The sequence below is a fragment of the Ursus americanus genome, chromosome 3 (genome assembly GCF_024610735.1).
Source record: "Ursus americanus isolate L20-20 chromosome 3, mUrsAme1.1.p, whole genome shotgun sequence".
NCBI lineage: Eukaryota > Metazoa > Chordata > Mammalia > Carnivora > Ursidae > Ursus > Ursus americanus.
In genome coordinates, this window is record NC_142129.1 from 35,530,727 (window position 1) to 35,557,425 (window position 26,699).

A 26,699-nucleotide genomic window follows, 5' to 3' on the forward strand; every position below is an offset into this window, starting at 1 on the left:
TATGAAATTCAAAGCTACTCATTACTAAGTGGACAGAACTCTTTTATTGACCTATTTTATTCTTCTGAGAAAACCACTGGCATAGAGAAATGATCATTCAGGTGCCTGCAAGACACATGAAGGTATTACCACACTAGAGAAAACCTTCATTTTCCTTAGAAAGAAAGTGATTTTGTTATTCCAGGGTCCACTTTTAGTTTCCTCTCCCTCATGATTCATGACATAACCTCAAAGGACATTAGTGACAGTCCTGAAACTCTAAATTATAGGTTGACCACTCTTGGCTTTTCCTGTAGAAAGGGCAGTAGCAAAAGCCTTTAGTAAGTCAGCTTGACTGACGAAAATTTGGAAAAATTGCTGGTCTAACATTAACCACTTCAAAATAATGTCAGGTGGTCAGGACTGTGCTATTATTCCCATGGCGTTTAGCTTACTTTATAAATGCCTGAACGTGCCATTCTGTTCATCCAGAAATGTTTACTGAGCATCTACTATATGCCAGATGGTGGGCTAGGTCCTAGAGATTAAAGGCAATTAAGACAAAACATTGCTTTCCAGGGTTTCACAGTTTAAAATAATAGTTGCTTTACTGTTTTCATTAACGATAAATAACATATTCAAATCAATTCCAAGAATAGACATAGATGCAGATTAGGATATGGCCAGTTATTGTTTATCCACTGAAATAGGATGGTGCTATATAGGAAGGACAGAAATCTGAAATTAGATCCAATAATTGGAGTGGAGCATGTGTTTGGGGTACAAAAAGAGGTGCAGGTGCTGGGAGGAAATCCAGCCTATGAGGCAAAAATGATATCTGAAATCTCTGGCAATAAGTAGAAAAATGGCTGTTTCTGGAGAGTCTAACACAGTGATCAGTGAGAACATGCAGTGAGAGATAATTCAAGATCAATAATCTCACACGTCCAAGCAGGTAGGCAGTTGGCATCCAATAAGTTTGTCAGCAAATCTTGAAGTGAGAAAGGCATGGTTTCAAAGCTGGATTGTAGGGGAAAGTTTAGTCCTGGTCAGATGGAAAGGGAAAAGGGTGGAAAGAGTGTAGCATATTTTTAGTTCTAATAATATTTTTAAGGTATATAGTGAGTCACAATGGAGCAAGGCAGAAAACTGGTTAGGCAAACTGGGGCAAACACACCTCTAGGGGGAGCCTATGGCTTTTTTCTATTCTTGTATCCTCCACATGTCCCCAAACTCCCAACTCCCAGACTGTGTACATATTTCCCCCTTAAGGAGGAATGCTGTCAGGGATAGAACAAGTTTAAGAGCCCTCGTCAGATCATAGTACTAGAAAGTAGAACTTTCCAAAGAATTAAAAACAGAACACAGATGAGCATGGATTCTCTTGTTTTTTTCCTTCCAGAAATAATTAAGCATGAGTTTGTTCAAATTATCTGTGGCCATTTATTTTTCTCTTTTCAGATGCTTTTCTTCTCCCACAGGCCTGGAAGCAACTCCTTTTTGGAAACTGCACTCCCAGTCCTCTCTCCAACACCTGCCCCCGTCAGCCATGGAGAGGCACAGTGGAGAATGCTTCTTATCTCTCCCTTGCTTCTTTATATCTATATTTGGGGTATGTGGACTTGGATTGGCATTTTCTCTCTTTGGAGGGAAACGGGGTCAAGCAATGTTGAGGAAGCAGCTTTTTCTCAAGTTTTGGTTCAATGTGCTTTAGGTCATTTTGGCTTAAGAGAACAAGCTCACTCACAGGGTCCAGTCTAAATCTCAGTGTTCTTCATTAAATTCTGCCCTAGAGCCTTTGTACTTATTGTTCTCTCTGTGACACTTCTATGTATCAGATATGTGCATAACTCACACCTATACTTCCTTTATTATGTCTCTGTCCCAGTGTCACCTCTTCAGAGAGCCTAGCCCTGGCTACACTATATAAAATAACACTCACTCCAACTCGAGGCACTCCTATGTTCCTTACACAATTTTAGTTTTCTTCATAACACATATCACCATTTGAGGTATTAGGAGCCTCCTGATCTGAGTATCTGATCTGAATGTCTGCTTTATTCATTAGAATAGAGCTTTATTCATTAGAATAGAACACATAGCAAATGTTCAATAAAAGATGTTGAATAAGAAAGTTTATATATTAATAAAGAATTCATAAATATCTATTTACAACTGGGCCTACTCTCCTGGGCCTCTGGATCTTACACGCCATAGAGGGTAGAAGTTGAGATGATGGGCCCTGGGAACCTGACCATCAGGCTTGGTTTTCAGCTCCATTTACCAGTTGTTTGATACAGTTACTTACTTTCTCTGCATCACAGTTTCTTATTTATGAAATAAATCCTTATATTATTAGAAAGATAATATTAATAGTACTTCATAAGTTTTGAGGGTTAAATTATAACGTAAATGATATACATGCAAAGCACTTAGAATAGTACCTCATATGTACAAAAAGTGCTCAATAATTTTTAGCTGTTATTATTATAATATCTAGCTACCTACTTGATCTACTGGGTTGTCAAATAGGCATCTCATACTTGGTATGTCCAAAACAGAACTCTTGATTCCCCGCCCCCTATACTTGTCTCCCCTGTAGTCTTCACCATCTCAGTAAATGACACACCACCCATTGCTCACAAAATTAGATGAAACATCTTTGATTTCTCCCTTACCTGACCTACCAAATCCAATCCACCAGCAAATTTGTGAAGACTCTGCCTTCAAAATGTATCTGTATCTCTGTAACTCCATTACTATCACCCTAATCCAAGATGCCACGCTTTCCCCCTTTAACTGTGTCAGCACTCCAGCCTTGTTTCTTTTTTCTCCTCCTGCTCCTTTCTAATCCATTATCATTTAGAAGCCGCAGTAATTTTTGAAAAGACTTCCCTGTTCATGTCTTTCAGTGATTTCTCATTGCTTGTAGAAAAAAAGCCAAACTCTTTACAGTGGCTTACAAGGTCCTGCCTGATGTCAAACCTACCTAATTCTCCAACATCATTTTGTCCCATGTTCTCCTTGGTCTATAATGCTTTAGCCAGATTGGCTGCCTTTTTTTCTTTTTGAAACTATTTTCTACCTTTTATTGACTCGGAGCTTCTGCACTGATTATTCCTTTCACCTGGAATGCTGTTCACTGAGTTCTTGAATAGTTGTTCGAAGTCAATTTTTTAAAAATATTGTGTCAGTTACATAAAATATGACTTGAGATTATATTCTGCTCTAAATGGACTAGCATAGCAATGTCCCTCTTGACCTGCCCAATCTTGCCAATACATCTGAAATGATATACTTTCTCATTATAATCACTTGTTTATTGGCTATCAATTTCCCAAGCGTAAGTTTCCTGAAGGTAGGTTCACAGTCTGTCTCTTTCACCCTTATATTCATTCAGTCATTCAAAAAATAGTTTTTGAGCTCTTACTAAATACTATTGTTCTAGAAGCTGGGGACCTAGCAGTGAACAAAGCAGGCATATTCTCTGTGCTCATGCCCCACTGATCTTATTTTAGTGGGGAGATAGAGAATAAATGAATAAATAAGTAAAACTAGACTACATTCAATGATGATAATAAATATAGAATATAAAGTAGATGGGCAGAGGATTGTGTGGGGGGAGTGAGGGTTGATATTTTATAAACAATAACAGAGAAGATCTCTCTAAAAACGTGACATGTGGTTAAAGACATAAAAGAAATGGTGAGTATACATGTATATCTGGAGAAGACCTTTCTAGACAAAAGGAACAATGAGCACATACGTCCTCAAGCAGGAAAGTGCTTTGCCTGACTGAGAAACAGCAAAGAGGTCAGGGTGGCTGAAGCGGAAGAAGCAAAGGAAAGAGTGGGAATACATACAGAAAGGTAAGAGGAAGGGGTGCCATTCATATAGAGCCTGGTATTATGATGACTTTGGTTTCTTCTCTGAATGAGATGGGAAGCCATTGGAGGAGGTATATGATCTGGCTTACGTTTTAATAATATCACTCTGGCTACTATGCTGAGAAGGAAGGTAAAGGTAGACAAAGGGAAATCAATTAATTAGGAGGGCACTGCCATAATGAAATGCAAAAAAAAAAAAATGATGATGGAGTGGACCAAAGTGGTAGCAGACAAGATAGCAAAAAACTATGAAATTCTGAATATATTTTAAAGGTGGAAACAATGGGATTAGCTGATGGATTGGATATGGGGTGTGAAAAAGGGACAGGAATCAAGATTTTTAGCCTGAGAAACTGGAAAAAGGAAGTTGTTAATTTACTGAGATGAAGACGACTATGGGAGGAATAGGCCTGGGGTGGGGAGAAAAGAAGAATCAAGAGTTCGATCCTACATAAAATTCACAACGCCTATTAGGTACCCAAGTGGGGATGTCTAGAGGCAACTGAATATTTATGATCCTGAACTTCAGGAAAGAGGTCTGAATTGGAGATATAAATTTAAGATTAGCCAGAGCATAGGTGGTATTCAAAAACCCAAGATAGAATCAAATTGCCAAGGGCATTATTATAGGAGAACAGGTCCAAAGACTCAAAACTTGCAAAGGTTTAGATGTCTAGGAGATAAAGAGAAACCAGCAGATTAAATTGAGAGTCATAGTAAGCGCAGTACCATGGAGATGCACCACCCAAATTCCCCTTCAAGGAAAGACTTATTTCCCAGTTTAAGGAAGTATGGGCAGCAGACAGCCACAGCTATCAGCTACTTTAGGATTAGCCTTAGCAACAGAGACCACCCTGGCAAAAAAGCATGCCCTTCTGTAACAAGCCCACTTAAGAAAACAGTATTTTCTACATTGGAAGCCTATTCTGTCAATTTTTAGTTAAACAGTCCTATACTTAGTAATACTGGAGGAACCATCAGATGAAGAGATTTAAATGAAACCCCATAATCAAATTCAATTGTTTTGAATTGTAATATCTTTTTTGAATTGTAATATCTTAAACAGCTCTTTAATTCCAGTAAGTTGTACATTTTATACTTAATTAGTAACTATAAGCATTTCCGTAAATATCTGGGAGGTTCTATCACTTCCTCAGTCGTGCAGTTATAGCAACAGAAGCAAAAATGCAGATAGGAACAACTTCAAATGGCTTTTTTTACCCAATTCCAATTATTTGCTAATTTTCTATATTTCTAATAGACAGTCAAAAACTATGCATCTTTGTATCTATGGTATCTAAGCATGTGCTAGTTCTTGACTGTACTCAATAAATAAACCCTTGATAAATGAATTAATTAATGTATATTCACAGAGCTATTGAGAAAAATAAAAGCCATTTTAATTTTATGTTCTTTTCCTTTTTTTATAATAGAATGCCAATAAAGAATTAAGTGGCAGAAAAATAAGAGGGACAGAAAACATCTCAATAATACGTAATTAATTAATGGCTGATTACAAGATGATCTCTTTCACACTTTACCATTTACATAAAAGCCTAAAGTGCAGCATGGTCAAATAATTTGTGTAACAGAGGACAGACTGATCACCAGTATATGCACCATCCACCAGAGTTCAATCACAATTGTTGGAATGTTTTGTTCACTTTTGAAAAATTGTGTTTCACATCTATAACTTCAAACATTTATATATTAATTGAAGGTATGTATTTCTAATTGATCTTTTCTACTCTTCACATTTTTTATAATTTAAAATGCATGAGTTACCATGGAAACAATGTCCTCAAGTAAGAGCAAACCTTGGTGACATCCACAAATGAAATATGAAATCAATTAATAAAATGGCTGTGTAATTTATAATAGTTACTTAGAATGAGTTACCTGATCAAATGTGAAATACAGACTGGGGGGAGAGGGTGTGGCCACCCATCAGAGTTTTTTCTCCTGAAACCTCAGGTAAGTTCAATCATCATACCCTTAAAATATATAAGCTTATTTTAGATACATTTTGCCATATAAATCATCTCAGAAATGGTTCATAGTTTTAGTTAACCTCAGAAAAAAAGGGGAAATGAAATTAAGCAATCCACAGACTATGCACTGCTCCCCCATTCCAGGATCTCTGCCTCCTTCTAACCGTGCCTTACCTGAAGTGCTGATTTCTCCATCTGGTGATTCCTTTGCAGATGCGTCTGACTCAGTTCAGGAGAAGCCACAAAGTAGACAACTACTCAGGTGATGAAACTTCAGGGCACCAGGAAGATGTCTGTATAAAAATACTGTCTCTCACCCCATGGTCTCTTGTGCATGAAATTCTACCATTTATTTCCATTTGTTGAGCATCATCTTCCCTAGAGGACCCTTCTTAAACTGCAGATCTGAATTGCCAAAATTTGAGACCAGAACACATCCCAGAGAGCCTCATATTTCATAGATGAGGAAACCTGAACCCCAGTACCAAATACAAAGTAAAAAGCAGAGCTAAATGAGAATCCCTGTCTCCTAGCAAAATAATAACCCAGAAGCCCTATGAGCCTGGTAAAGGGGTGTGCAGAGAGGGGAAATGGGTTAAGGTAGTTTATTTGGGATGTGATTCCAGTTAATAGGGGTAAGGAACCAGGGAGAGTAAAACAGGAAAGAAAAGAAACCCCATATAACAATCCTTAACGAATGGTTTGATATGGAATACTAACTACACAACAGTGAAAAAGAACCAGTCACTAACCTACAATATAGGTGAAGCCCACTGGCATAATATTGCATGTGAGAAGTCAGACCCAGACCAGGATATAAAGTATGAATTTGTTTTAAATTCAAAAACATAGGGTGCATAAGCTAATGTTCTGAGGTACGCAAAATATTCTATATCTTGAGCTTGGTGATGGCTATATGGATATATATAGATATAGATATAGATAGATAGATAGATACACACACATACCTACACACACACTCATAAAGCTATATGCATAATATTGTGAAGTTTTACGTGAGTTATGCTTCAATTTTCTTGTCTTTTTTGAAAGAATGCTTTATTGAGTTGACCGACATTGTAGCCAATAGCTGTTCAATTCTGCAGGGACCTTCATGGTGTTATTTAGAATGAACCTTAAAACTGCTTACCTGAGGAATGCGAAGGAGAAACATTTAACCATCATGTCCATGCCTATTGATTGAGGTTTCCCTGATGGGGCATTAATTTCCCCACACCTACATGTGTGCCAAGTGGCACCACCAGGTGTCTACACTGTGGACTCAGAAAAACCCCAAGAGAGAAAGCAAGAGACAGACAGTTCATGTTTGAGATGAGGCACTGGCAACATAAAAGAGATGGGAGTCTGCTAGCAACTGTTCTCCATGACTGTGGCTGGAATCACAGGTAAAGCTGAGAAAGATCTGAAACAATGATCAAGATATGTCTGATCCGGGGCTCCTGGGTGGCATAGCGGTTAAGCGTCTGCCTTCGGCTCAGGGCGTGATCCCGGCGTTATGGGATCGAGCCCCACATCAGGCTCCTCTGCTATGAGCCTGCTTCTTCCTCTCCCACTCCCCCTGCTTGTGTTCCCTCTCTCACTGGCTGTCTCTATCTCTGTCAAAAAAAAAAAAAAAAAGATATGTCTGATCCACATAGACTTCCCACATATGCCAAAGACATGGTACTATAGGTGAAGCATAAATGTCAAATCCTGATGTGTATAAAAAGGGTAACTCAGGGGAAGGGAGGGAAAACTAAATGGGAAGTCATCAGAGAGAGAGAAAAACCATGAGAGACTCTTAACTATAGGAAACAAACTGAGGGTTGCTGGAGGGGCGGGGAGGTGGGGGGATGGGGTGATTGGGTGATGGGCATTAAGGAGGGCATGTGATGTGATGAGCACTGGGTTATGCAATTGATGAATTACTGAACATTACATCTGCAAATAATGATGCACTGTATGTTGGCTAATTGAATTTAAATAAAAATTTTTAAAAAAAGAAAAGGGTAGGGGCACCTGGGTGGCTCAGTCGTTAAGCGTCTGCCTTCAGCTCAGGGCATGATCCCAGAGTTCTGGGATCCAGCCCCACGTCAGGCTCCTCCACTGGGAGCCTGCTTCTTCCTCTCCCACTCCCCCTGCTTGTGTTCCCTCTCTCGCTGGCTGTCTCTATCAAATAAATAAATAAAATCTTAAAAAAAAAAAAAAAAAAAAAGAAAAGGGTAATCTTAGTGAAAAAATGGACAAATGATAAGAAAACATGATTATATCTCAAATAAAATATATCCCACTTGGTCTTGTGATGCTTTAAATTCAATGATCCCCACATGGAAAAGCACTGTGTACGTATGGGAAATAAAGAGGGGTGGAAAGTGTTGTACTGCATTCTCCACAGCCTTCCCTTTTCACAATGAGGCCCTAGTAGGTCCAAAAATAGAGTGAGATCAATATCAGTGGAGATAAATTGGCCAATGAGGAGATGCCTTTAATGACAGAGTAAGAGAGCTGAGAAAGAGTTTTAGATTAATGTCAAGATTTCCCAATAATCAAATACCCTGCAGTTAAGGCACTAAAACTTCATTAACTACTTATGAAAGTTCCCTTTACAGCAAATAACTTTGAGCACTTTGTAACCTTCTTTAGGATAGGGGGAAGGACTGACTGAAAAATGTGTTCCTTACAATAAAATTAAGTACATTTATATAAATTAGTCTCTCCAAGGCTTCCCAATTAAATCCCTGCCTTGACTCTCTTGCCGAATTCAGCTTCTAGAATTAACACCTTAAATGGGCTACAATAAAACTTAGCACAAGCAGAGAAAGTAACAGAGGCTGTGTCAATCACACAAACAGATGTTACCGATACTGTTGTTGCCTGACTACAACCAACCTCCATTCACCCCTTCCTTCTTTCTGTCGGATACCTCTTCCACTCAGTCCTGATATGACCCTTATATAGCTAAACCAAAGAGAACATTCCATTTTCCTAGGCTCTATTATTAATTCAGACCATTCATAATGACCACAGTACACAAGCATTTCTTCTTCTCCCTTGGAATGCTTTTCTGGGTGATTGTAAAGCCAGGAAATGTGGCCATCATCTTGTTTAAAGCCTTAGAACATACCATGAACATACAGGAAAGGAGAGTGAGAAGAACATGGGTTGAGGCAATTGTGAAGCCCAAAATACCTCTGGACTTGTAAATATGGGGCCAAAAATTTTCTACGTTATTTGGTTTGATCCGTGTTTCATGTTGCTGCTGATTCATTGATTTTGCTTTGTTTTGTTTCTATTTTCAATAACTTTGACCCTTCACCAGATAAAGACTGGATGAGCCAAATACCAACTGCCACGCTAAAATACAAGCAGGATACCCTGGCATTTCCATTCTCGACTGAGGTTCATCATCATTTTCCATAATTTTTTGGAGCTATATGGGATATTTCCAAATTAATTAGAATAAAATATATTTCTTTACAGGTACACTAACTTGCTTACCTATTCTTATTTTGTGCAAATATTGTTATAAACTCCAGCTTTAGTAAGGGTCTCCTTAACCTACCCAAATTCATTCAAAACAGCTCTGAGATTCCAAGCCATAGCAATATCTTGGCCTAGAATTTCATCTGATGTAAGAGACTAGAGAGTAAAAAGAAGATGCATAATCTTTTTTTCATTTGTTTCTAAACAATCTGAGCAGGTAAACATATATAAGCATGATTCTGGGTACTGACTGAGTTAAATGTAAAAGAAAATTTTATTTCTCCTCCTTCTTACAAAGCTTTTCACTTAGGATTTTTTTTTTTTAATCCTGTTAAACTAAAGTGGAACAAACACCAAAAAGCTTCTTATTAACAAATCCTTATTATACACATGTGTATAATATATACAAATATTCATATATATGTTGAAATTGTTTTTAACTAGACACTAGTTACCTACTTAAAAGATTTTATAAAACCACTAGCTTTAAAACACACACACACACACACACACACACTCGCTCTCACATATTTTTATCATGAATCAAGCTCTGGTCTTCCACTATCTTTCCCTGTGTCCTTAAATCCTTAACTGTGCCTTGATGTTTTTGGTAGAAAAGCAAGTCTTGATATCTTCAGGGAATCACAAACCCTTCCCTCACTTTGTGTGTCACACGATGCAATGCTTTTACCTTTTTATTCCATGGTAATTTAGAAAGAGGATTTTCCAAAGTAGGTTTTTAGCAATAAAACTTTGCTTTACTGCTTGTCTTTTACTTTAAAAGTACTCAATACTGGGGCCCCTGGGTGGCTCAGTCAGTTAAGCATCCAACTCTTGACTTCGACCCTGAGATGGAGCCATGTTGGCTCTGCACTGGGTGTGGAGCCTGCTTAAGATTCTCTCTTCCTCTCCTTCTGCCCCCTTCCCTCCTACCTCGTGCATGCACATTCTCTCAAAATAAAAAAATTTAAAAAAACTACTTGATACAACTTACCTATTCTACAGATTTCAAAAAAGCTATTTTGTGTTGTTATGAGTCACTACTGCTTCAATGGGGAGAAAAATTAAGATGCTAAAATAAATGAACATGTCAGTCATTTCTTCCACTTCCAACCAAATGTGTAAAATTGGTAAGTGTGATTGATAAGCTAGAATGACTTTAAAATAAATAACAATTTCACTTTATGGCTCAGCCTAGAAGGCTGAGCCAGAAGCCATCCCTTCTGGCTTCTCAGGGAGAATACAAGCCACAATTACAGTTCAAATAAAATAGGTTATGCTGCATTAACAAGCAATCCTAAAATCGCAGTCGCTCAAAACAAACAAGGTTTATTTTTCCCTCAAACTATATGTCCATTGTAGATCACCTAGGTCTGCTCTGCACTGTTCTCACTCAGGATCCTGGCTAATGGAGCAGCCACTCTGGAATGCTGTTAATCACTTTGGCAAAGGGAAAAGAACGTGGCAAATTACCCACTGGCTCTCCAAGTGGAGAAGGTTTTGCTCACATTCTAATGACCTAGAAGGTGTTGCTCACATTTTAATGACTAAAGCAAGTCTCATGACCATGACAGGAAGACAAGGAAATGCAATCCCAAAATGCCCTGCAGGAGAAACCAAAATAACTGGCAACAGCGTTAATAACTACCACATCATCACACATAAATTCTTTCACTTTCCTGCTACAAATCTATAAACTTTCTTCTCCAGCCATCTTCTCATCCTTCCCTACTGTAACAGAAGAGAAGTCCTCCCTTTTGACAAGATTCACCCTTCTTTGTCTGCCCCTATCAGGTCAGAACCCAGCTCTATAGATTATACCCTCCCTCCTGTATCTTCAAATCCTTGTATTCTACCCCCTCTCATTAGAATTTATATTTGCTTTTTCTAATTTAAAATGTAAAAATTCACCCTTCCCGTTTCCATTTCTTCTCAACCATCACTGCTTCACTCCTCTCATAGCCACATTTTGAAAAGAGATGTATACATTCCCACAGCCATTTCCTCAACTCCTATTCATACCTCAACGTGCTAGATCTAGCTTCACCACTCTACTGAAACAACTTTTATTAAAGTCACTAATGACTTCTTGTTGCTAAATCTCAAGTGCACATTCTAGTTCTCATATTAGTTAACTCTTGGCAGGAATGTCTACTCTCTCCTACTCCGGAAAATACTTCCTTCATTTGACTCTGTAGTACTACTTTCTTGACTTTCTTCTTACATCTCCAAGGGGTTCTGTCTCAGTTATTTTGAACGAACCTCATTCTCCTCCTGTTCTTTAAATAGTGATGTTCTTGGGCTCTTGCTCTTGTCTCTTTTTTCTTCTCACCCAACATTCATCTCATCATCATGTGTGACATCATTCACTCCCATGACTTCAATTATCAGCTATATGCTGAGGACTCCCAAATCTCGACACGAAGAGCTGATACCATTTCACAGTTATCCTGACTACAACACTGCACTTCCCAGGTGCCTGGGTGGCTCAGTCAGTTAAGCATCTGCCTTCGGCTCAGGTCATGATCCCAGAGTCCCAGGATCAAGCCCCACATCAGGCTCCCTGCTCAGCAAGCAGGGAGCCTGCTTCTTCCTCTCCCTCTGCTTGATGCTCGTGTTCTCTCTCTCTCAAACAAATAAAAAACTTTAAAAAAAACAAAAACAAAAAAAAAACCACTGCACTTTCAGTGCTTGCCTCTGTTCATGTAGTATCATCTAATTTCTAGATGTACCAGAGCTGATTCACAAGAAACCAGTCAGCTTTGAAGTCAAAAATGAAAACAAAAGCTAAGATATAATCTTTTATTAGCACCTATCTAAATTTTAATAAAATAATAACCTATGTGTATGTTTGTTTAATATCTCTTTTTCCCAGGGCTATGAGACAGTGATAGTGTCCCCTCTCTCTCTAGGGCTTGACATGGCGATGCTCAATAAACAGTTGCTACCTACTGTTGCAATTCCAATTGGTACATCTCATCTAACTATCACCCTTCTCAAACATCCTTTCTGGATGGTCTATCTGATTATATGCAGGTGCATTGCAGTGCAGGGCCTTCTAAAATTTGTTCTATCTTATTACACAGGACAATATGCTACTACTCAACTCCAAGAAATGATAAGCCATGACTATTAATCTGAATAGACTATGTTGTACTGCATTAACAATCAATCCTAAAATATTAGTGGCTCAAAAAAAATCAGGCTTATATTTATTCATGTCACATCTCTACTGATGTTTTCCACTAACAGAAGCTCCATGAGAAGTGTTAAAGACTGAAATGTGTCCCTCAAAATTCATATGTTGAAGCCCTCAATGTGACTATATTTGGAAATAGTGCCTTTAAAGAGGTAATTAAGGTTCAATGAGGTCAGAAGGATTTGTGTCCTTAAAAGAAGAGGAAGAAACACCAAGGGTATATGTGCATAGAAAAAAGGCCATATCACAGCAAGAAGACGACCATTTGTAAGTGAAGGAGAGGGGCCTCAGGAGAAATCAAACCTACTAGCCCATTGAACTTGGCCTCCTAGCCTCCAGAACTGTGAGAAAATAAATTTCTGTTATTTAAGCTACCCAATCTGTGCCATTTTTAATGGCAGTCCTATCAAACTGGTATCAGCAGTAAAAATTAAAAAGTCACTGGTGCCAGTATCCTATTGATGCTGGGATGCTGCCCTGCTCCTGTGAAATTCCAAGGATCAACGTGAGGAGCAATTTTCATCCACTGTCAATGGCAAGAATGTGACAAAGGACATGGTAGATGATCTGACTTTCCAAATGAGACCCAAGTCCCTCCAAATAGTCACTCTACCCATTAAGATCAGTCTTCTCCTAGGGACAGTATTGAAAATGCCTGAGGGAACAATTCAGTAGAAGAAAAACAAAACCTATCAGCAGGACATAAGCGGATCTTACGGAAGAGGGAAAGAATTGCCCTGGAGAATCTAGATATTTCTTCCCTTAAGAATTTTTTGAAATACTGCATTTCCTCACTAATCAGAGTAACAGAAGTGTTTGGCCCTTGGTAGTAGCCCACTCCATCCCTCTCCTGGTCTCCTCATGCTTCTCCTGACTGTACAGGCTCTACACCGAGACACCCTCCACTAGTGTTACCTGGGGAAATCTCCTTATCTCTCCCACTGATCCCGTTGAGCTCTAGATTAATGAGTTAGTTTTTCTACACTAGACCTAGCAAATCACAACTCCAATTCAGTGCCAAAAATTGAATTCTGTCCTTTAAAACCAGTAAGTTATCACACATTCCTATATATTGTCACTGCATTTGTACCAAAAATATGACTTTTCATTTTCCATATTCTTATATAAGGCATAGATATTACTTTAATTATGCTACAAAATAGAACAATACTATTGATACACTGTCCTTAATAAGGTTGTCTACATTGAACATCAAGAAGCAAATGCTCTGACAGATCATTTTTTTAAAGCCTGTGATAAAATAGCATTGAGTTTATTATCACTAATAAGAACAAAAACTTAAATATGCAGTTATGATTTCCATTTCTCAGGAAGACAGAAAAGAGTCCCAATCTAAATTCTATCTCTATGAGCCCAGATGTAATGAATGTGACCAACAGCAGTTATCAAGAAGACTCTTTAGAGTCAGCTCCCATATGGTTCTGGTAAGGTCTCAGGTTTACTTAGAAGGTATTACTGAGTCCCAAGAGTTTGTCTTGGGAGGCAGACTCAGGAAACTCCTGGACCAAAGAAGATATAGTTTGATGGAACAGCAGCTCTGGGGGCGGGATACTGGGGAAGCATCAAGCTGTCCTGATAAAATACTTGATTTATCATCAAGCTATTGTTGGCACATCCCAACCCTTTGGAAGTTATCCTAGAACTGCCTCTAATCCCAGCGCCTGCTGCTCCCCTACCTATTTTGCTTCTTATTTGTCTTCCCATTTTGCCTCATGATAACATTACTGATTGCCTCATTCTCTAGCCCATTTCCTTTTTTTGAACTTTCTGTTCCCAAGAGATTGTCCAGTGTGTCCTCTTGGTCTCACAAGTGATTCAGGCACAGTCCAATGACCCGCAATGAATCTACTTGTCTCTGAAATCATTGCCAATGCCATCTTTCCATAGATTCCTCACTACAGTATCTTGGGCAAAGCTGTTCATCCCCATAACTGTGTGGAGCAGGAGAGAAAAAGGATGCTTTGTTATGACTGAGTTTACTTGAGTTCTTTTGTTTCTATCCCTGGCACTCTACTCAATGAGGAAGTGGTTTCAATCATGTTTCCCCTCTTCCTAGCCAGGATAACAGTTTCTGGCTCACATCCTATCCTAGTTACCTCAACCATGAACACACACTACCTACCAGCAAGCAATGCCCTACTCCTGCCAAAAAGTTCAGCCACTTCTGCCATGAGTTATGTCAGTAAAATTAACATGACTCCTATTTCCTTTTCAACTTTCCCTACTTCAGTGACTTCCATTTCTCTAAACTCTCCTTCACTTAAACCCATGTTGTAATGTTGTAAGCCATTATAAAGCAAAAAAAAAACAAACAAAATAACTTCAGGGTACTGGTTTTTAAAAGCCTCAAGAATGAGGTCAAAACCAGAGTTTTGAGAGTGGCTCTTTGGAGAGGATCCACAGTGGCTGACAGCTTGAAGCGTATTCACACTGTCACCCCACTTCAGAAAGAAGAATCCCATGGCAGCTCCTCTCTGCAGCCGTCTCTCCTAGCAGTTGCCTCCCCTGCAATGCTGCCTGCTGCCTTGCTTCTGCACGACCTTGGAGGAGGTCTCTGCCCCTTCCCTCCAAGGCACCCATTTCAGGTTGCCATCTCACAGTGACTGAGGTGTTCAGCTCTCACTCATTTACCCCATGCATCCAGGAGTATAATTACAATGCAGTTCTCTCTTTGAATAAATAATGCAGATCTGCCAGTTTCTGAATTTGCCCTGTAGTGGTCAGTTCCAGAAAAACTTTTTACTCTCTCTACAACGCTTCTTTACTCAGACTTGTGCAAATAGCTACTGCTTATTATCCCTCTTGGTGAAGGAAGGAAAATAAAGGGAAGGGAGGAAAATAAAGAAAAAACTATCACGTACATTGATCTGAACACATATATTGGTATCGGAAGCCAAGCAGTATGCTAGATGTTCACACGCATTTTTATTTTTGCAGAAAATGGGTCTGATTTGAGCACTGTCTGAATCCAAAATCCATATTTTTCCCAATACATCATGCTGCCAGACACCATAAAGAGCTGGTATTCTTTTAAGAAATGGAGGAAGAAAAAATATGGGATGAGTGGCCAATGTGCTAGAAAGAATTGCCTGTGACACTTCTCTGGTTGTTCCAGTCTCTCACTGACCTTGCTTCACCAAGTCCCTTGTTCATTTATCCTTTTCCTATATATGTAATCTACGGGACCAAAAAAATGGTCCCACCTTTTGATGATCATGCCTGAAACTTTAGCCTTGGTCCCCTCAACTCCATTTGGATAAAGGATCTGTAGTCATCAAGAATTCCCATTTAAAATAAAATGCTATATAGAGCCTGGGATATATTTGCTGGTGGCCAATGGACACATCTAACAGAAGACTTAAATGAATATGTATTTGTTTTACTATTTGATAAAGTGGACCTCAGTAACAGGGGCTCACTAGACAGCTTAGTTTTGGTGAGGGGCAAGAAAAAGAAAAGATGACGGAAGTGAAAAGTCTAAAGTCTAAAGGTACGAGCAGCTTGGAGAAAACAGTCAAGGGCAGGCAAAACCCAATTAGTAAATTGGGGTAGCGGTAAAACCCTCATGGTGGGAGGAGGTAGAAAGAGAAAAATAGAAGGGTACCAAACTCCATCGTGGCTTAAAGGACAACCCCACCAAACTGGGGAAAGGAGCTTGAACAAATGATGAGAAACTAGTAAGAGGAAAGAGAAATTGCGCACAATAGACTCCTAAGCTTATCTCTATTATAGAACACATATCATTCTTGTTGAAATTGTCTATTTGCCTGTACCCTCTGTTAGATCATGGGTTTTTAGAAGAGAGAAGCCTCTGTGTCTATTTTATTTGTGTGAGACCAGAGCCTAGTACACTGCCTGGCATGCGCAGTTTAATTCATGTTCAATGGATGAATGAATGAAAACAGTTTCCTTTCTTTTCTATTTCTCATATATAAAATCTTTGCTATGAAGAGCCAGATATACTTCATATACGATGGAACTTCAGTTGTATGTTTAGGATTCTTAGAAGTTCTAGGACCCGTTGGTAAGTATAAACTGTGTCATTTACAGAAAAGCAAATATCTTTCCTTAAAAATGTGGTAATGCCCAACATCTAACAAATACTATTTTGGTGATAATTATTATTATTTTCAAGGGGTCTTTACTAATTTTCAAAGGTCCTTATTTATGGTTAAACATACTTCTTTACATATTCTATTTTTATATACATCATTTAAATCAAGCTCTACCCTGACATCTATTACTTTATACTTCAATATACATAACACAGATGTAGATGAAATAAAGCTAATGATTCCAAAATAGTTCCTCTAGACATGCTATATATTTTAAATTTAATTTAATCTCCTTCTTATGAACCAGGGGAAAATGTATGAGTTTTTTTTCCCATGCATCCCTCTTTCCTCATTATCAAAGTGTTTATACTGAATTATTTTTAAAAGGCAGCATTTAGTATTCAATCAAATAATAAGGAGAATGTGTTCCTTCCCAGTGGTTTAATAATAATTCTTGCATCACCAACCCTGAATATTCATGTTATGGAAATGTGTCCTACTTCTATAGATTTCATCACTGTCAGCTGGTGCCACAGCAGAACACAGGGACAGTTAGTCAGTCTAAATACATTCAGGATTTCAGCAATTTCCAAAATGTCTTCCCTGACTTACTATCAATAATTCAACTTTTGAGGAATATAATACTGAGACATAGGAGGCTGACCAATAAATATTCTGCTATTCTTTGGAAAACCTAACTGCATAAAATTGTGATATCACTTGACTCAAGTCTTACTTCAGTTATATCTGCATGGCATAAAAATGATTGAGCGATTCAGTGGGGAAAATAAATCAATCAAGACAGTTTTTTTGTCTTTAGGTAAAGTGACTTACAGCATATTTATTTTTCCCCCATTTTGCTGTTAGAACACAGCTTGTCAATGATCTGATATTCATCATCCTCATTCCTCAAAACATGTATTAATCATGCTTTATCCTCAATCCTGTTGGCAGTATGACCTTGGCCCAGTCACTTAATCTCTCTAGAATTCAGTTTCTTCATCTGTAAAATGAGGAAGGTGGACTGGCGTGGGGTCAAGAAACTTGTTCCATAAAGAAACAGATAATATTTTAGGCTTTGTGGAACATACAGTCTCTGTTACAACTATTCGGCTCTGCTATTTTAATGCAAAAGCATCCATAGATGATATGTAAATGCATAAGCATTTCTGCGTTCCAATAAAATGTTATTTATAAAAACAGGCAGGAAGCAAGACAGGTTTGGCTTTGTGTAGCAGTTAGCCAACCCCTTTCAGTTTTTTTTCAAATCTATGATTCTATATGTTAGATACCTGTAAGGCACCTGAACACAAGGGGGAATGAACTCATCTAGTTCCTCAGTGACCTAGAATTAAAGGGGCCTAAAAATTCTCCATTACAGAAAAATTCCTTTAAAAAAAATCAAGTATCCCTAAGCAAACCCAACTGATTAACAGATTGACAAAGATTCCTCAATTCTGGCTAGGCAGCACACATTTTATTGGTAGCCCAGGGTGTATAGATTCTGTGAAATCTAAGCTAAGTCTCCAGGTTGTTTCTGGAAGAGGAGAGAATATGCTTGCAAGAATGACAGGATTTCACTCCAGGTTTTGTTGCTTTTGACTGTACTGAAGGAACTGATCAGCATTAAAACAAATATTAGGTCACATTGTAGCTTCAAACTTATAGGGAAAAAAAGAGAACATTTTTGCATCTCTGCATAGAGTACCTATTTCATTGAGTAGCTCAGATGGATAAAAGTCTCAAAAGTCAAGGTCATGAGTTAATCCCTTGTGAATATTTGTCTATGAAGATTTGCCGTTTCATCCTACTACACACAGACACACACAGATGGAGGGGACAAGGCTTGACAATGCTAGTCTGTGGAGATCTAGTAGATATCAGTATGCTGAAGGAGGATTCTGTCACATTCAAAATAACTTTAAAATGTTTATAGGGGTATGATAACTGCTCAAGAAACATGTCCACAGTGACAAAGAATTCCAGGATAATAAAAAGAAGAACAGATGGGGTGCCTGGGTGGCTCAGTTGATTAAGTGTCTGCCTTTAGCTCAGGTCATGATCCCAGTGCCCTAGAATCAAGCTCTGCGTTGGGCTCCCTACTCAGTGGGGAGTCTGCTTCTCCCACCTCCTGCTCTTGAGTTCTCATTCTCTCTCCTTCTCAAATAAATAAATATAATCTTAAAAAAAAAAAAAAAAGGAAGGACAGAGTCCATTTGGTTGATAGCAGGGTTTCTCAACCTTGGCACTGCTAATACTTGAACTGGATAATTCTTTGTTGCAGTTGGGAGGGGGGAGGTCCTCTACATTGTAGGATGCACAGGATGTAGTTGGATTATGAGCAGCTCCCTATCCCTTCCCTCAGTCATAACAAACAAAAATGTTTCCATACATTGACAGATGTTCTGGGCCAGGGGAGGAGAAGGCAAAGTCACACCTAGTTGAGAACCTGTGGATTATAGAAACTAAAGGTACTGAATTTGCCATAAATCATCATCCATGCCACAGGAGTCAAGTAGTACCCCAGACCAAAACTGATACTCGAAAATACTTCATTACAATGATTTCCGATGTCCTTTCTGACTAATTCTTTCCCCCTCCCAATATGTCACAGAATACTTCACAACAATGAAGTGGAGGGGACATTATCCAGAGAAAGAGCACTACTACCTTTATCCTTTGTCTTTAGCAATATCTAACCCCTGCCCAATGGCAATGCTCCCATTTCTAAATTTTACACACAGGGAAATCAGACACAACTCACTATCTATTCCACTCAACTCCTAGATGATTATTCATGATTGCTTGCTCTAGTTACTGGTGAAAAGACCTACAGAGCTGTAGGCCATAGCTCAATGGCCTCGCATGAAGAGCCTGTAAGATTCTGGGTTCTTAAATCCCAGATCTCAAACTCTGTCCCAGGACCTGCATCTCTTTTTATTCCTACAATACCTAAATCCCTGCCTGGTTTCCACAGTTTTCTTAGGAAATACTGCCTGTACTCCAGACCTCACTCCAGACCTCACTTCTGGGTCCCTACTACCTGCTACACTTCCCAGCTACCATAAACTATTTGTTGAGACTTCATTGGGTCATTTCCTGCTGCTATCTTCCCCTGCCTACCCTTGTGGGTAGAACCTTGTGTTTCTACTCTGTCTCTGTGTTCCAATTATCTTTGTTCTATAGGGTCTCACTGTTGGCTTGTGGCCATAAAATCAATCATTAATTTATTCATGTCAGTGGAATAATAATCATAGAGGAAAGAGGGGAGAAGCAGTTATATGGTTACTTCAAAGGCATCCCACCTTGAAAAGCTTCCTAGTATAACCTGACAACCAGAACACTGATTGTTAAAAGAAAAATCATCACAGGATATACTGTTATGGATATGAGGCTTTCCAACATTCTAAGTCATGTAGAAGTTTCTACCTGATATTACATGTAGAGAGAGTAAAATCAGCAAGTCGGTAAGGTGAAAGAACCTATGTATGAACGGTTCTTCTCTGTACGGAAAATAAAAACAGTAGAGATAATAACAAGTGGAAACAAAACACAACATATTAACTTTAAATCTTACACAAAATCATATCTGACTTCAATTTGAGGAGCAATAACATCAAGTCATGTTTAATTACAAATGTAGATATGTATATTAATGCACCCTTGCTTCGACAGTCATATATCCAGGAAAAGTTTATTCAAGCATAAAAGTTTACAAAAAGTTTAAATACAAAAGGGATTTTTACTTCACCTCTGAGGTGAGATTAAGGAGGAAGTCTGCTTTCTTGGCTTGTGCTGCATATAATAAGGACCAATGAAAAATATCTGAATCATAAACATCCTAAACTGTGCAGCCTTAACCACAGACACATAGAAACTCCAAAGGCTGGCAGAGAGAACAGCATGGGCCAGGATCTCCGGGGGGAGAGGGTTGGGGTGGGGACAGAGACAAAGGGGGCTCACCCAGCTGGATGTAGAGAGTATGAGAGGTTGGCTGTTAATCAAATCCTAATGACAAAGGGGACTTCCCCAATGCTCAAGAGAGCAGTAGGCAGAGACCATGGTAATGCTATGGTTCAAGGTAATGCTATGGTTCCTGGTTGGAAGCGCATCCCTAGCCAATAGCTCAAAGCATGGAGACAGTGAAAGGAACAATAAATGTGAAGTTGACAAGTTCTAGAATGTCTGTCATGCCTCAGTCAAACATAATGGGTTCCAGATCAAGCCTTGATGGGAAGAGAAGTATAAATCAGCAGTAAGGTTAGAAATTAAGGAAGTCAGTTCCTAGAATCCATCTACTGGAAAGGATGAAGTTCTAGCTGAGCCTTCCTTATTCATTAACTCATTTATCCAATCCTTTGTTCAATAAATGGATACTAGTAACACCTACCAAACAATGCTAGACACTGCTCCTGGCCCTATGGATTCAATGGGGAAAAAATAAGCATGGTCCCTACCCTTATGAAGAGCTTTGCTAGAAATGCTTTGAAAAATAGTAAATATACAGGTTAAGAAATTTCATCAAGATAGGGCTTACAGACACTAAGTGCTAGCAAGATTAAGCTGCCAGTGCCCCCTGAAAAAAATCTGCTCCAGCCCATAGGCAGCCAGATTGGTAGCAAGAAAAGAAATGTGGTCCTACTACCTTGTAAATAATAAATGGAGGCTTTGATGATGATGAGGAGGAGGAGGAGGAGGAGGAGGATGAGTAGTTATATAATTGTTTCAGGTTCTAACCAAGAGACTGAAATCACATTAAACAGAAGGAAATGAATAAAGAGAGCTGTTAATTCAGTAAAAGTTATTAATTAGGTACTGAAAAGACAAAAAGAGAACTCTAGGGTATCATAGATACAGTAACTGTAAGACATAGCTACCATCCCTAACACTGGAGGAACAAAAAAAGGAGTTGTAATTATTAACAGTTAGAAGCCTGGAGGATAGACCTCATAGTGCTGAAACTCAGACTCTCCGTGAGGTGGGGATATTCAGAGGTGTGGGGAACCTGAGCTCAGAAGGAGGAAGAGTCACATGGGGCTGGATCCCAGACCACTGATGAAGGGGAGTGGGCCAGCTGGTACTGGGGTCTGTATGGGCTGGCTCTACGGCTGTTGGGGAAAAAACTACAAACTGGACTTGACTGCTGCTAGTGGAACACAGTGCAGCTGCGGAGGCAAAAAAAGCATTGCTGGGGTGTTGCTCATGGGAAAAGAATGCCGACAGAAAGCAAATAAGAAGAAAAACAGAAAACAACAGCAAAGAGGAAGGAGCGTGTACCATCTACCTCCTTCGGCTTGCAATCTCCCTCTAGCATCCCCCACTGACAGAGTTCAACCAACTGACAAATCAGAAACATGACTTGTGGATACCCAGACCAGTATCAAAAAGCAAAATATGAAACAGTGGGTTTGAAGCCAAGAGATGATAGTTTAATAATCAGCCCAATGAATCTAGGGCAAATTCTTTACCTTTTTGAGACACAGTTTGTCAAATTAGAACACTAATGTCTATTACAAGAAGATGTGTTGGGAACTAGACAAAATGTATAAAAAGCACTTCACATAGTGCTTGACAAATAAAATGCATTATTTCACAATTAATGGTTTCTGCTCCTGATTCATCCTCCCAAGTACATCTGCCATCCCCAGTGCCTTCCTTAAACAACTACTCTGTAGAACTCCATGTGTGGCCTAATCTATTGCCAGAATATATCTCAGCAGGAAAAATCTATTTATAAGGCCTCAACCAACAGGGAGCTCTTTTAAGTTGGGGACCATATTTGGCTCTTAGATTTTCACTTCCACTCCTCTCTTTCAACCTGAAAATCTGGTCAAAAAAAAAAAAAAAAAATATATATATATATATATATATATATATATATATATATATATATATATATATACCACTTACATACTTCCTTGCCCTTGCCATCATCAATCCAATAGGCCAGCTTTCCATTAAGACACACTCAAGTTCTTTCAATCTACTTCAAGAATAGTTCTAGAAAGATTTCAAACTTGATCCAACATCCTTCACCCTAAAGAACAGTCTTAATTCAATACACTGTGTCCTAAAAGGATCACGTGCCCAAAAAGCAAACACAGGAACCCACTATCATTTTTCTGATGTTCTCATCCCAGCAGCAGCATTCCAGACAACAGAGACCTTAAGACTAGGAAGGAGAGCTATTGAAGGTAGAGCAGTATCTGATGCTTTATGGCACAATTTAGAGGCAAAATCCACCATGTCCATGAATGGCCCATAAAAACCAACTTCCACATAAAAGCAAAATATAGCTCTTCTGCTATTTTGCCTGAAATCATGAGTTCTTAATAGTTCATTCCCTTCCTGATCCAAGGCTCATGTGGTTCTACCTTTATTAATTATAAGACCTTGGGAAATTTTCTTCAACCTCTAAGCCCCATTTAATTAAAATAGTATTCCTAACATTATCTCACAGGTTTGTTGTAGGAATTAGATAAAACAAAACATGTTCAAGGCAAGACAGGAAACAGAGAGTAGTTGTTTAGTAGGTACACAGTTTCAGTTTTGTAAGCTGAAAAAGTTTTGGAAATCTCTTGCACAGCAATGTAAATATATGAACTATACATTTAAAATGATTACAGTGGTAAATTTTATGTTCTGTGTTTTTTATCACAATTTTTAAAAATGTTTATTGAATTTATGTATGAATAAAAAGTTCCTATCACATGCACAAAGTGCACACACACAGAATACACATTCATCACTCATCACAATGCCTGGCACATCATAAGCACTCAAATATCTATAAAGTTCTGTCTCTTTCCCCTTTGAGCCTCCCAACAATCTCCTGACTTCATCCTCACCTGCATAAATTTCTAATTTCTCTCCCTCTGAACACTCTGTAGGCTTCATCACATTCTGTCCAGTGCTGTTCCTTAACAGCTAAGTGTGGGATGCTTTTTCTTGCCAAGTAGATTGTCAGCTCCTACAGAGAAGGGACCATCTCTTATATTTCTTCTACATTCCCCTTCATGTCCAATGCAATCTTTGCATTAACTGTCAGCTGAGATTCTACTTCAAATGAGATGGACCTTCCCAGAGCCAGAATATTCCAGTTACACCTGCCTGCTCTTGGGCTTCCACTCATCATCATCAATCAACATTTATTTATTGATCTGTTAGTTTATATTTGGGAAAGGGGACAAGAGCAACGGACAGGGAAATAGGAAAAAAATAAAAAGATATATAAGGTATGATTATTGTCCTCAAAAGGCTTACAATCTATTTGCACAGACAAAGCTAACATAATGATGTTGGTAAAACTGCAAGGAAAAATGCTAAATGTCCACTGGGTATTAACATTTAATACAGGAATTCAGCAAGCCATGGGTACTTCAAGGGAAATTCAATAGGAGATCAGTGTTTCTAACTTAAGTACAACAGTATATATTCTTTAGAATTGAGATGATTCTTCAAGGGTTAAAAAGTGCATCTGCCTACTAACTCTAACTTTGAGATAAAATTATTATATATTTTCAGGATAATACCAATAACAACAACAGTTTTCATATACTCAAGCAGACTACATACTATCACTAATCCTAAAAGTGACGGGTGCATCATCCCTATTAATAAAGAAACAGTTACTTGCCTGTAGCTGTAGAGATCATAAGTATTGAATTTGAACATATCTGTCTGACTCCAAAGCATTAATTCTTCCCACTATACAACTCATTCATTCATCAAACATTTATTGAGAATTTACTCTGGAAAAGCATTATGCTGAAAACACTAAACTGAATAAAATACGATTTCTTCCTTCAGGGGGCTCATGGCTTAATGAGAAGGCAGTTACATAAAAGATACCATCCACACAAAACATGCTGAGTCTAAGAACAGAGATGTGCAAGAAGTTATGGAGCATGTAGGAAGAAAACCTAATCCATCCTGGGAAATCCTGAAAGGTTTCCTGGAGGAGGAGAATTCTTTGTTAAGTCTTAAGGGATAAAATAAACAATAATACCTTACATTTGTATACTTACTAGGCAGAGACTATTATTAGCCCTAGTTTACAGATGAGAAAATTAAAGCACAGAGAGGTGAGCAACTTGCCCAAGCTTCAGTACTTTATAAATAGGTGGTAGAAACAGGTTATGTATCTGTTCTCTCTTAATCTCTACAATATGCTGCGCATGAGTAGGAGTCTGCCAGAAAAGTGAAGAAGAGTAAGGCAAAAGCAAGAAACTGCACTGGATAGCACAATATAAAAAGTATAACATGGCTGGACCAGGAAATAACAAGAGAAGAAATTAGAGTATTATGGGTCAGATCACAAAAGATCTTGTACTCAAGATAAGGATCTTATACACATGCTAAGGATCTTAGAATTTATCCTATAAACTATGGAGGGATATTGAAGATTTGTATGTTAATAAATTATTATGTCAGCTATTTGAAGGATGAATGTGAGTTAAGATTAATGGGAAAGGGATCCATTAGAAGACAGTTGTTGCTGTTGTAAAATAAATAAATAAATAAATAAATAAATAAATAAATAAATAAATAAATAACATGCATTTACCCTCCTAACAATTTTTAAGTGTTCAGTACACCAAGGGGACAGATTTAATATGCAGCAAAGAGAAGAAAACCTAAACTTGAATAGAGAGAGATGAAAAACTTGGAAATAAGACATGCCTAGATGTCAAAAGAGTCAGAACTTGGTGATGAGCTGGATGTGCCTATCTCTCTACCCATGAGACTTTCTCGTTTTAAATAATCTGTCCAGGAAAATAGAAAACATAAATGTATATGTTTGTCATTTTGGATTTGGCTAGACATAGTGCTAGGCCCAGGAGCAGTAAGAATGAATAAGACACGCTTCCCATCCCAGAAAGGCCTACAGTCTGGAGTGGAAGTAGAGAAGGACAAGTGCAATAAACGATTATGTGGTTATAAAAAAAAAAAATAGATACAACATTTACTGGGGATCCAAAGCTGAAGTGATTAGCCTTAACCAGGGGAGATCAGAGAAGGGTTGAAGGAGGATATGCCTCAAATTGAATCTGAACAGACACTTTCTAGTGGATTATGTATGACTTGAGGTGAATATTTCTCCAGTGCAGAGTAGCAGGGATACAGCAGAACAAATAGTTTCAATGCAAAGAAGGTGGGAGGAGGGGCAAGATAAATATGTGGACTTCTGAAGGCAACAAAAGTAGAGCAGGAATTTATTAGCTGCTGGTTCCTCCATTAAAAACACCTAAGCACAGGAAGGAAATTGGGGTCACAGAAGGATGAAGGTGGGAGACAAGATAGTGATCTGCAGTAAAACAAGAAGCGCTCTGGTTTTATAGCGCTCTCTGTGGCCACGTCATCACACTCCACCTACCCCACCTGAGCTACAGAGTTGGTGCTCATTATGCTTAGAGAAGTGTATTAGTGTGTTAGAATTCTATTAATTCTACCCTAACCTCTAGCAATTCCTGTAAGTGTAGGATGTCATCTTGAGATTCAGCTAGGGGTCTGTGCATCAGGCACTTCCTATTGCTCTTCTAAAGGATTTTAAATTACCTCATAACATCTTATGTTTGGAAGCTTCACTGCCTCAGTCACAAGTACTGATCTTTGTGAGCGAAAGTAACTTTTTTTGACCAATGTGTTTATACAGACATTATTTTTTTCCGAATTGTAATGCCTAATGCCTAAAGGACAATATTATTTATAATCGAACTCTCAGACTTGAAAAAGAACACCTCTGTTTATCCTGTTAAATATACAACATCTATGCAAATATTTCTAAATTTAAGAATTTCCTGGAAATGGTTATTTATTCCCTTCCAAAGTCAAATTTCTTTCGCTGTCCCTATCAATTAAAAAAAAGGGAAATTCTGTTACTAAAACTGATCACAGACTTTCTAGATCATTAAATGTACTGTCTCCAATACAGCAGCACAGGCTATAAATCAAGTTCTTTGACACTGAATAATCTCAATATTCTTTATAAGGAGGCTTAAAAATATTTCTCATTAAGAAAAATAAAATTATTTAGTAGAAAAAATATTTAATAATTATTTTAATTAGATAGTTATTATTTATT

The 26,699-nt window shown here is 38.3% G+C and overlaps 1 long non-coding RNA gene across 2 annotated transcripts in view; it reads right to left on the reverse strand.

The window, feature by feature from the left end:
* LOC123789047 (uncharacterized) overlaps positions 1–26,699 on the reverse strand; it is a 450,578-nt gene that overhangs the window by 408,950 nt on the left and 14,929 nt on the right. Inside the window, exon 3 of one of the 2 annotated variants that reach the window (XR_015723746.1) lies at positions 6,032–6,150. The exons of the other annotated variant lie outside the window; for it this stretch is intronic. This is a non-coding gene — a long non-coding RNA (uncharacterized LOC123789047). The remainder of the gene's footprint in view (positions 1–6,031; positions 6,151–26,699) is intronic. 2 annotated transcript variants of the gene reach the window in all.